Consider the following 13314-nt stretch of genomic DNA (forward strand, 5'->3'; position numbering starts at 1 on the left):
TCACATGCGTACACTAGCATATGAGAGTGGCTACTCATAGAATCAAACATTAATTAACATCATTATGTATGTCATTAATTAACATTATGATGTTATTAATCTCATGTAGTATATTTTTTTTTGTATTTTATAACTGAATTTTTGGTAGTAACAAAAAAATTATAATAATTTGTAAAAAATGAAGAAAACGTTGTTTACTGTTTTCCGATAACTTTGATGGCACATATATTCAGATAAGAAAATTAATTCGATTGTATCTAAATAAAAAAAAATTCTGATCTGGATTTAATATGAATATACATTCTCAGAATTTCACACAGCCAAAATTTTATTAAAGTTAATTAGACAAGTTAGCGAGCAAAGTGAGCGTTATATTATATTGATATGGTACGAAGTTCAGTACACGGAATACTAAATTAACCATAACCTTGATCTAAACCTAACTAAACCCAATTAAATTTCACTTAAAGTGTTATTAACCCAAGTTATTTACGCAGTAAATAACTTGGTTTAAGTTTTCATTGCAAGTTAAGTGCAATATATATTATTGCACTTAACATGCATATAAGTTTAACCTTTACTTTTCTTTTTATCCTTCGGAACCACTGTAAGGTATTACTTCAGAGGATGAATAAGAATATGCATGAATATAATTGAAGTATAATCTTGTACAGTGTCAGGTCGACCGTTCCTGAGCTAAGTGGTTAATTGAAACCCGACCACCTAATAACACCGGTATCCAAGATCTAGTACTCAAATCCGTATAAAAGTAACTGCCTTTACTTGGATTTGAACCTTAGAACTCTCGACTTCAAAATTGCGATGATTTGCGATGATGAGTTCACCTGTAGACCAACCCGGTGGGTTGGTCTACAGGTAATTAACTAACTTAATTTTTCCTTAAGTGAATCTAAAACTTCAAGACGATAATGACGTCAGTGACACAAAAATGAGGATCTGTTTGAATTAATGCTTCAACATGTTAGTGAGTTTTTCTGTCGAAAAATCCTAGTTATATCTAAATGGTATATTTTGCATATCTTTCAGTATAATTATACATTTAGTTGTATTTTTTAAATACAATTATTAAAATAATACTATTACTATAATAATACTATACTATACTAATACGATTATACTATAATACTATTTAAATAATTCAAATAGTAAATATCATATTCCAAAATATTTAATACTATTTTTTTTTTTATTTTACCGTCATTTCTCTAATTAAATATTACTTAATTATTCATTTACATGTTATTTAAAATTATTTAAAAATAAATTTTTGATTATTCTTTTTGCTGTCAAATTCCGCAAAGGTACCAAATTTTGTTTTAAAAGTAATATTAATGGGTTCAGATTTAAAAATTAATACAAGAACTTAAATAAGGCGCTAACATTTTTTCGGTGTATGACTTTTGTTTTGTGTTAACGGACAATCACGAGTATACATTAAGACAACTACAAAATTTATTATCTATAAGTTAAATCTGAATAAATAAACAATAAAACTGTATTTTTATTATTATTTTAAAATTCTTTGTTAAAAAATTATAAATTTACGAATATCACATTATACAACTTGGTTAAATGTTCTTATCGATCATTAATATAGTAGAAATCATATTAAAACTAAAATAATAAATGGAGAATCTATTACAAATTAATCCTTATCAAAACAACGTGAAAATATTGATTTTATTTTATTTTTTTCTTATTCTGATTTAATTAAAAAGAAAATAATAAACAGAGGTGTTATTTAAAACTGCCACCAAATGAAAAAAAAAAACAAAATCAAAATGTAGGATGGTTATAAATTCTACCTTTATAATAGTTAAAGAAAAATAAAATTATTTCAATTACAGCTTAGTTGGTTTAATTTAAGAGTATGAAAAGTAATCATTATAAAACTAGTAGTTGTTGAAAAGGAGTACGAAAAACTAACGATAATTTTCTCTTAGCATGAAACAAGCAATTAAAGAATCATTAATTATGTATAAACTAGATAAAGTATGCAATATATTTCAAGAATTTATAAAAGAATAACCTAAAAAGGTTATTAATAACAGTAAAAATTAAAATTATGTTCCATGTAATAAAAGATGTTTTTATAAAATAATTAAATGCAGAAACATTTGTTACGTCAGACTTCTTTAATTTATTAGGAAAATCTATGAGAGTTAATCATCCTACCATAATTTACTCTTAACCGTTAAGCGGCTATCACTATCGTTTTCTATTTGAAATAATAATGATAATTTGAGATATCTGCATTAACCTGTCTCCGAAACACATGGATTTTATGTTTATTTCTTTATACGGTTCTATCAGTAGAACGTTGGTTGGTCAAATTAAAACGAAATTGATCTTGATTTAAGCAAGTCTTTTATCAAGAGGAAAAAAGTTGTGAGTTTATGTATTAATACGCAATCCGGATAAATCGTGTCAAATTTAAATAAAATAACGTAAAATCTAAAATATCTTCTTTTTTTGTGAATTTTCAAGCTAAACTCTAAGGAACAAGGGAAAAAATTCGTACAACCGAAATCGAAATTCAAATAAAATTATTATTTTCCTTATAAATACAGATTAAATAATCATAAATATAATTAAAATCGTATTTGATATCATATAACTTGTGTTTTTTTAATATTTGCACTAATGCAAAGGAATCTGTATGCATTAATGTTTCTTAACATGGGCAAATGATGCATTTAGTAATATTAGATGCCTAATTAAAATTAAAATTATAAAAAAAGAAAATTAATTAATTGTGAATCAAAGTAGTACAACTAAAAAAAAAAAAAAACTAAATTCATTATAAAAACAAGATCACATTAAAAAAAAAATGTAATCCATGAACAGGCGGCTTTCAATTTCATCCCGTAACATCAGTGAAAGAGAAATCAATGAAATGTTTTTATAATTAATTAATTACCTATTATTTATCCCCCCAAAAATGGAAAATTACACGCAAAAGTGATCATACATCAATATACCTATTGATAAGAAAACGTGATCTTAAAATTACATTCAATCTGGAACTACGTATTCCGTATGCTCACATTAAAAAAACATCTTGGTTTAGCAATAAAGTAAATATAACTACAATTTATAGTATTAATTTAACTAATTAATTACTTCGGAGGTTATAAATTTTTATTTCTACGTTTACTATAATACCTATATTAAATTTTATACAAAAAAAAATTCAATTTAATTTTTTTGAGAATTTTTGTGTAAAATATTCTTTTAATTTGTTTGTAGCATCTTGATCCACCAACTCGCCCAAATTTGTATTTATTTTGGTCAGTTATTGAAGATTTTAGCGATCAAATGAGGAAATTATTTTTATTAAGGAGAAAAAAGCTGATAAATTGTAAAATTTTTCCGCCACGCGGCTTTTATCTGATGCACGACTTATACTCACAACTTAATTTAAAACATTTATCATTTTATTTAAATATAGTTTTTGTTGTTTATTAATTCAATAATTCTAACTAAAGCGCGCGCCGTATTTCATTCGCGCGGCAGTGGCGGTACTAGCGACTATTTTAAATACTATTTTACACTTTAAATATTATTCATTTACTTAATTGTACCGCTCACCTGTGGCGTTACAACATAGAAGACGACTACAACAGTTGTACGTCAGTGCTACACTAGCGCTACGTGTAGTGAGAAAGGGTAGTAATGACACACTATACCCAGTTAGCCACTAGTTTTTGGGGTGGGGGTGCGATTTTTCAAAATTCTTTTCTTGCAAATATTATTATTTTATAATTGTTAACTAATGTGCCTAACAAAAATAAAACCTTAATTAGGCGAAATCTCGCGATACAAAAGATGACCTTTCTCTACAGCCTTAGCACCATTGACCTTTCAAGCTGAAAATTTAATGGCATCAATGGCTTATACATAGAAGTAATCTGCCTAAGTTTGGTCACAATCGGTCCAGTATTTATGGAGATATGAGGTAATTTAGGGTGCGACACCTAATATCGAACACACACACGTACATACGAACATCTGGAAAATTTCAATTTGGTTTTTGGGTTCCTTAGGTGTCAAAACGTAAATATCCGGTGAAAACCGCATATACCCAAATTGGACAGATTGCCATACTTTCCCGCGCTACTCGGGAAAGTAAAAATTAAATTAAATTATGAAAACGGTCTCTAAAACGTTATAGTTTTCTAGAATAGAATAAATTTTAATCGGGAGATCTTAATTAGTTTTTTTTTTATGTAACAAAAATAACATAAATATTACTTTTTAGAATCGGTATGAACTTTTCAATTTTTTCACGGAAGAAAAATTCAAGTCAATAAAAAAAAGAACTGATACACGGCAGGAAGTACCCTAGCGAAACCGAATATTAGTAATTTAAATTAGAGTGTTTTAAATAACTAACACAGAATATCTAATATAGGGTGAGGAAGGTGTGTACCGTACTTAAACTGTTTTTTTTATTATCACCTTTTTCACCAATTGTGAATGAGGACCTTACAAATCGGACACTTCAATTACAGCCCATCAGTGACCAGTTAAAAATGTTATTGCCGCCTACAAACTCAACTACTACAACATATTACTGTAATAGAAACAATTTAGCTTCTTGTTATTATTAAATAAATTGTATAGCACCTTATAAAAAAGGTTTACAATCTTCTTTACGAAATGTATACGTAACTAAAAATAGTAAACGGTTTAACGCCGTGGGGGTCATGTAACAAAATTACTATTCACAGAAGTATTTTTTATCATTCCAAAAAATAAAATAATCATACTAAATAGGTAAAAATTAAACTTTTATAACTTTGTTTTGTATGTGTAGGAACATGTTTTAGACTTACATACAAAATATTTCCTAAAAAAATATATTCTACTTTTTGCTTAGAATTTTTATAAAATAAATTCTAAAAAGTAAAACGTGAAATAATAGTTTCGTTAACCAGAAACGGTAAACCCGTTTTGAAATTTTTAATTTGTTAATAAGCATTTTATTACTATTTTAATTACTTTGTTTAAATGAATTCCAAATTATTAAACTACATTAAAAAAATATATTTTAAAGGTGAATACTCTTCCGTAAATATTTGATGTAAAAAACACCTCGGTCGTGGATATCATTAACTTCCCACGAATATTTTATTAATATTTAAATCACTATTGTTGTATCATAAGAATAAAAAATGATAGAAATACACGTAATACAAGTTGGAATATAAATAGATTGTTTACATAAGAATTTTTTAACATTAAGACATGAAAAGGTTATATTTTTGGAAAATATGCACGCAAAACCTATGTATTTATAATTTCTATATTTATATTTTGCAATAATTAATCTTTATAAAGAATACTTCTAATAAATATCAAAAATGTTAAATTCTTTTTGAAAAAATAATTAATTTCTTTTATAGACTAAGAGACCTACGATATCTAAATGGAAAATTTGGTTACGCTATTTGTACCGTAAAGTTTTTACTGGATTGTAAAACATGATACTTTGAAAATTAATTTCTCAAACATGATTACTGCTGATATATTAATAAATTATTAAATATTATTAAAAAGTACAAATCCATCTTACCAGTAATTAATTTCGAACTTCTTAAGATCTTTCAGTTCTTAAACATCGTCAGGAGATTAAAATATTATTATAAAATAAAGTTAAAAAATTAAAATATTAAGCAGTCATATTTCTAGTTTAGTTATTAGTATACTGATTGGAATTTACAGTTTAATCTGGTGGAATAAAATCAAATCAAAGGGAACCACATTGTACGGATATTTTATTTGAATTATCATCTCTTTGTATCAATATTTAGGGCGTGTTTAAACAATTTATCATCTTTAAAAAAATTTTCTCATTAATTAGATTTTTTTGTTTACTGTAAATGTGATATTTTTCTAAATTAGATGTATTATAAGAAATGTCTAAAATATTCATTAAAGTATTTGGGTTGTTTGTATGACGTTTATCTAATATATCTTTAGCGTAGTTAGAATTTTCTGGTTTATTCTTTTTTATATTATCCATGTGTTTTTTTGCACGTATAGAGAATTTACGATTTGATCATACCAACATATAGACTGAAAATTAATGAATCAAATCTTCCAATATTTTAAATATTTTTTAATTAAAAAGTGCTAGACGTTCTGGAGGACGGACTACGGATTCCAAACTTCATTAATACTATAGAATAAGCGGTTTGAAGGTATAAAAAATCTTTGAAAAAATCACAACACAAAATTATATTTTTTATAAATGGGATGCTAGAAGGCTATAATACTGGAGGGATAATATAAGTTAATTGTTATTTATTTTTCCTTGAAAGAAAAAGCGTTTTTTAAAAGAATGGTTAAACTTGTGGTTATTCTTCATCAACTTTTATAACTTATAGTCAAACAGTTAAGGAATCTTGAAGTTAATAAAGCTTAAATTGAGTGAAATTAATGAATTTTTTTACTAATCTCCAAAAGTAGAACAGTTGTATTTAGAAAAACTTATGGAAATATGTTATCTTTTGTTAGAAAAATACGAGAATATTAACCAGAATTTTAAATTTTAACCAAATTACTCCTTATAATATTTTCCATAATTAATTAACGATTACTTAACAAATAATCAATAATTAATAGCAGTACTTAAAAATAAAAACTGATGGAGCAGTCGCTAATGTGTAATGTAACAATAAAATAATATATACTGGAAAGGTAAGAAGATGGAAAGCTAAAGCGCCTAGAGATGTAAAAACTTTCAACTTCTTTGCACCAATAACTTTATTTGGCCTGGCCTTGAAGGTAAACAATTTTTATATTTTCAGTTTTGCAAATTTTTCATTTTTTTATATTTAAGAGAGTAAGGGGTTCATTTAAAAATGTAAGAGGACCGCGTTTTTGCTGGTTTGAAAAGGAAGAACACCTTTTAAAAATGAACGCCTAAATATTCCTATAAATCAATATTATCTAGTAGAGGGGACTAATGGGGTTAGCTGGCTGGAATATAAAGCACATCAAGAGGTCTGACGCTTTTTTTCTTACAATGTTACCCTATTAGAATGAATTTTGAAACAGAAATGGCTTGTGTATAAATATTAATGAATTTAATCTTTAATATAAGGTGATATTTCAAGTCGAGATCTCAATGGATATCGTAGATCACAATGTATAAAGTTTTTCCTATTTTAATCAATTTTTTAATCTAGAGAAATTAAGATACTGATTAAATTCACTATAAGACCTTATTATGTTTATTTGTATAATAGTTATTGATGATATTTTTATGAAGAGAATTACTTCCGGTTGGAAAAATTAAGTGTAGATATGTTCCTCCTATGCTGTCACAAAAATAAGTGACATGAAAAAAAAAGATTTCTTTCTGTAGTTCCTGAAATTACTTAGGACAAAAAATAAATTGTTTTTAGATTAATATACAGTAGTACGTAGTTAATCTGTTTACTGAGTAACAGCATTTCAAATAAAAACGAAATTTTTTTTTTTAATATAATTAAATTTTACCGTAATTACCCCCAGTAATTACAGAACGCAACTACATAATTAATTTGTTTAATTAAATATATTTTCATTCCATATTTTACATCAATAAAACTCTAATGGAGTAAATAGTGTTTCATACTGACTAATCGAATTTTTTTTTACGAAACATGGTAACTGTAAATATTAATAATCTGTAATTTCATAGTCGTTAGTTCATTATTACGATGATCTGATGATTTTTATATATATATTATAGTCATTTAAAAGTAAAGTCTACAAAACAACAAAGAAAAACAAAAATTGATAAATAAATACCAATCAAAAATTTAATTAGAATAATTTGTTATAGAAACCATTTCATTAGATAGTATATTTATTATACCTATACTTAGGTAAATAAATTCGGTCCTGTAATTAAATAAATAAATCTGAAAATAAGTTCTGTTATTATCATAACGTGTAATAAATAAATAACCAGTTAAATTATTCCGGTACTGTAAATAGTTTACTTGTACAAAAAACGATAGATTGATTGCACTTTTTTTAATTTATTTATTTTTTTTGTCATGAATTAATCCCCACATAAGCCTGAAAAACTTGTCCATGGGAATGTGAAAATGGAATTTTCTCGCATCTAAAAAATGTCATGCTTAACCAGGATTCGAATCTGGGTACTTCGGATGAAAGGCCAAGACGCTACCACTCAGCCATGGATATCGGCAAATCATAGGTAGATTTCAAATAATTAATTAAAGGATTTCAAATAATAATGACAAAGAATAACGAAGACTGAAATTATTATAAAAATAGAAACATATTACATGATAAATAATATAAATCGTAATCAAAATTATTAAATTTATAGTCGTGCATATAACTTTTTATAAATGGGAATTATTATGAAAATAAAATTTAAAATTATTATGTTTATAACAGTGGATTTGTCAATAATTAAAATAAGTCAACGTTAAAAGAAAGACGTCTTGTCAGTAAGATGAATACGACTATTAACTTAAGAAAATTGAACCAAAATTATTTAGTTTTAGCATTAAGTTAATGAGTTATGAGAACTGTAATAAAATACTGACTACAAATCACAATCCTTTCTTCTTATTAAGTGCTCTGATTTCGTAATCTTTCATTCAAGTATAACATTAAAAATAAATAAACAATAAATCATAAAAATTATTTGATTAACATTACCAAACGAATCTGTACACTGCACTGTAATATCAATAATAAATGTTTAATATTTAAACAAAACGGCTCTATGGTCTGCTGTGAATTACAGAAAAACAAAAAAAAAAGTAAGAATATACTCGTAAACAAGTAACATGCACTACGCACACAAATACGGCTAATTAGCGAGACAGATGTTTGTACTAGACTGCTTGACTGCTGTTTCATACTTGCGTCAGGCAGCGCGCGCATCCTCTAGTAACTAAGACAGTAGTTCTACGTCTATTAATCAGTTGACAGGCAGCATCGAAGATGAGTCATTCTTCAGTGTAGTAAATACGTTCTATTTCCTGTTTAGCCTCCGGAAATTTCTGTTCATATATTACTTCAGAGGGCGATATGTATGAGTGTAAATGAAGTGTAGTTTTGTACAGTCTCAGTTCGACCATTCCTGATATATGTGGATAATCGAAACCCAACCAAGTAAGTACTAATTGCCTGGTTCATTATCTTCTAATAAAAACATACTATATAAGACTATTTTATTTAAAATTTTACTTTAGTTCATTTTTAACAGAAAAAAATATATACATATATCACAATATACGTAGTATACAAATATAAGCATACATTTTTATAAAGATTTAACTGTTGTTTATACTAATGTTTTGCAAATTACAAGCACCTTTATTTTAATATTATTTAATTAGCGTCATTAAGTAATAAGATTTCTATAACTTATATTATATATATATATATATATATATATATATTTTAAATACATTAACCATATAAAAAAATGGTCCTTCCTCGTATAAATTACAAGTTACTGTTTTGTTTTTTAAAGAGCTACTAACGTTTCATAATAGCTGAGTATGAGTATTTTTTTATCACATGTCTTGTTGATTTTTTTTATCGATTACTTTTTTTAAACAGTGATTTTAACAAAATCCATTCTAAAAGAATTTCTTTGTCAGTTTAATGATCTAACCGTTTATGATAACTTTAAAACCTTCAAATGGATGGAAATGAAATTGTTAAATTTTTTTTTTACCTAAATAAAAGATTATTTGTTTAGTTAAAGTTTTAACACTCTTCAATTCTTTATTCACTGATTTCGGTTTTCCTATTTGTATTCTTTAATATTTATTTATAAGTTATTAGAAAAGCTTAATATGAAAATTACATATTTAAATCGTCACTGTAATTTGGTTGAAAACTTATTTACTCTTCACTGCTTTTTTTGTAATGATATCGTTTTTAAACAAAACTGAAAAAGTTGAGCCTGTTACCTCAGTTTAAGTTTTTAAAAATTTGTTTATTTTTGCGTGCAGCCGATTTTGGGTATTAATTAAGAACATTTATTAACATTAAGAACAGCTGAACAGATTTTATTGCATGACAAAATTATTTGGCTTGCCTTACGTCAAATACAAAAATATAATTGTTAAATAAAAGAAGAATATTATATTAATTAGAGAAAAAAAATTATAAAAGATTAATCAAATTTATTAATTAAAATAAAAATATTATTCTTCTAATTAAAAAATTGTTGGGAATCTAATTTCAGTTTAAAACACGATTTAGTATCATTGTCTTATAAACGTCACTAACCGCGCTATTACCTCGAAATTATAAGTGACTGGGCAAAGCCGGTATTTAAATAATAAATTTTCAAGTAATTTAATATCTCTCCGGGCTGGTCTAGTGGTTAACTCGTTGTCGCAATTCGGTTGTTTAATAGCTAATTTTCGAAGTCGAAGGTCTGTGATGTTCAAATCCTAATAAACATTAGCTGCTTTCGGTTCTTATGTATTAACGCCATCGCAGCTACAGCTTTATTTAAAAACAAAGTAGTCAATCGGATTTCGGTGGAAAATGAACAGTCTCTTTATTAATTTTAATAAATGGTTATTTATTTTATAATTATAATTTAACCAAACTTAACCTACGCTCGCTAACCTTGACTAATTAACACCGTACGTTTTTGAGTATTTATTTAATAAATTCAGTAATTATTTAAATAATCAAAACACTCCTGTTAATTAGTCAAGGTTAGCTAGCGCAGGTTAGGTTTGGTTAAATTATATTTATAAAATAAATAACCATTTATTAAAATTAATAAAGAGACTGTTTTGAATTTATGTTAAACTCTATATCGGCCCATTTTCCACCGAAATCCGATTGACTACTTTGTTTTTAAATAAAGCTGTAGCTGCGGTGGCGTTAATACGTAAGTACCCTGCTTTCATACGGATTTGAATACTAGACAGATATCGGTGAAATTCGGTGGTTGGGATTCAATTAACTACATGTCTCTGAAACGGTCGGCTTGAGTCTGCACAAGACTACACCTCATTTATATCTAATACGTATCATGTCATGATGAAATGTATTATATCATAATACCGTGGGGGGAGGGTTGCTTATTGTTCACTAGTTGAACAGATTACAACTTATATAATAGGAAAAAAGTTGTTTAATGATATACAATTTTATAGTAACTGACAGAATAAAACTTGGATGTTACACAAATAAAAAAAAAGAAATTTCTTTACAAAGTGCTCCGGTAACAGTATTAAAAGTTAAGCCAAGTTAATAAGAAAGTAAGACAAAAGAAGATGAACGATAAGTTAAAAAAAATTAAGCAATAAATAAAATCTTTCATCATAAAAATAATGTTCGATCAGGTTAATCAACATTAACAAATCCGCCGTATTGGTCTACTGGTTAAACTCATCATCATAGATTTTTTTAAATCGAGAGTTGTAAGGTTCAAGTCCTTGTAAAGGCTGTTGTTGCTTTTATATGGATGTGATTGCTAGACTGTGGTGGATACCGGTGTTCTTTGATAATTGAGTTTCAAGTAAACCATACGTCTCATCAGGAATGGTCCTGAGTCTGTTCAAGACTAAATATTTACAGTTAAATTTACACTGCACTACATCAGCATGTCCGTCAGGCCTGGCAAGCTGGTAATGATGATTGTAGTTGCCAATCACACACACACATATGTATATATATTCAGTCGCGCGCCCAGACCCGGCAGTAGCTGAAAAACTTGTTGGAGAAAAGTCAACAGTAACACAAAAAAAAACAAAAGTAAATCAGGGACAAAAACACAGAAAACAACAGCCCAGAAATGAGAAAAAAGTACATACTATTTGAAAAAACTTAAAAAATAATGGATATTTCATTAAACGTATCAACAAATATACGGAGCACAAAATTACTTGATCAAAATAAATCCTCATCTTCTTCATTTCCCATTAAACATAATATAAACATCTAGTAAATGTCTGTATAAAAAGTTGTACTTTGTTTAAATTACTTTTTAAGCTCTTTCCGCTATCTTTTCTTTATTGATAAAATAAAAAATGTTATAAAAATAAGATGACTTCTACACTTAAATGCAAAACTGATGGGAGTGGATATGATGTTAGTGGCGTTAACGATAGTTTAGTGCACGGTTGTGTTATTTCTAGTTATCAGGAAAGTGGTGTGGGACGTGAAGTTGAAAGATATGTGTTGACGGGGATTTGTTTATGTAGAGATGGTAGAGTTTGATGTCGAACAGAACAGATATTGGCTATACTCTATTTAGGTTACAACAAAGATGCGCTTTCGTGTACGACAACGTGAACTGTTCCTTGTCTTTCTTTTTCGTTCTGCCGTACTCTTTCTTTATCTATTTCTTCCACAAACATACACACACACACCACACTAAATCAGTAGTACTGATACTGATCCTAAGAGTGATGCTGCAATGTTACTCCCTTGAATAGCCTCATAAAGAAACCTCAAACCCACACATCCAGAATTCTACGTATAGTTAAAACTGAGTTACTGATAGTAACGCTGTAACACTGCAAACCATCACATCAGCTATCAACATCAGCGCCCTATCTTCCGCTTATACGGTCTTTGTACTTCTTTTTTTTGATCTTAATATCCTTCCCCCTTATACGCCTCTATTTCTCACTCGTTCAATACAAATAAAACATTTTCCTTTTATTTTGTCTTAAAAACTTTCAATAAAATTCTTTTTAACATTTAATATGGTTGTATAATCCGTATTTTCTCTACATATAATTCTTCATTTAATAGATTACTGTGGTATATATACACTGACAGTTACGTAACAGACTTTGTTAAGAATAAAATTGAATTTTAAGCTATCATCATTTGATAATTTATTTAAAATAAGTACTGCACTATTTTATCTATCTATCAAACTAATATCGTAGTTTATTAATGAAAATAAATATATTTATTTGATATTTTGTTAATTAATGTTATTTTATTTTAAGTTTTTGAGAAAAAATAGATAATAAAATACTAATATTCATTTCAAATGAGGTATGTTTTAATTGAATGTTCGTAACAAGCTCATTTTTGCAAATGCACATGACCTACGATACTTTTAACTTATTTAAAAGCATGTTATGAACGATCTCTGAAGACCGTTAACACTCTGTGGTAGATATTAGAGTGAGGTTGGACTGTATGTTCATAGGTGATGAATTGAAACAACGTCTTGTTGCTTGTTGAATTGTTATTTAATTTGTTGTCGTCTTAACATTTAGATAACATATAATTAAACTTAATAAGGCATATAACGTAACA

The 13314-nt window shown here is 27.1% G+C and overlaps 1 protein-coding gene across 2 annotated transcripts in view; it reads left to right on the forward strand.

Moving 5' to 3' along the window:
* Nucleotides 1–8995: 8995 nt before the first annotated feature.
* The window catches only part of LOC142325029 (trace amine-associated receptor 8c), a 587837-nt gene continuing 583518 nt past the window's right edge, over nucleotides 8996–13314 (forward strand). For both annotated transcript variants that reach the window (XM_075366282.1, XM_075366283.1), the window contains exon 1: nucleotides 8996–9171. The gene's annotated coding sequence lies outside the window, so the exon portion shown is untranslated. The remainder of the gene's footprint in view (nucleotides 9172–13314) is intronic.

Source organism: Lycorma delicatula, chromosome 5 (genome assembly GCF_047948215.1).
Source record: "Lycorma delicatula isolate Av1 chromosome 5, ASM4794821v1, whole genome shotgun sequence".
In the NCBI taxonomy this organism is placed as follows: domain Eukaryota; kingdom Metazoa; phylum Arthropoda; class Insecta; order Hemiptera; family Fulgoridae; genus Lycorma; species Lycorma delicatula.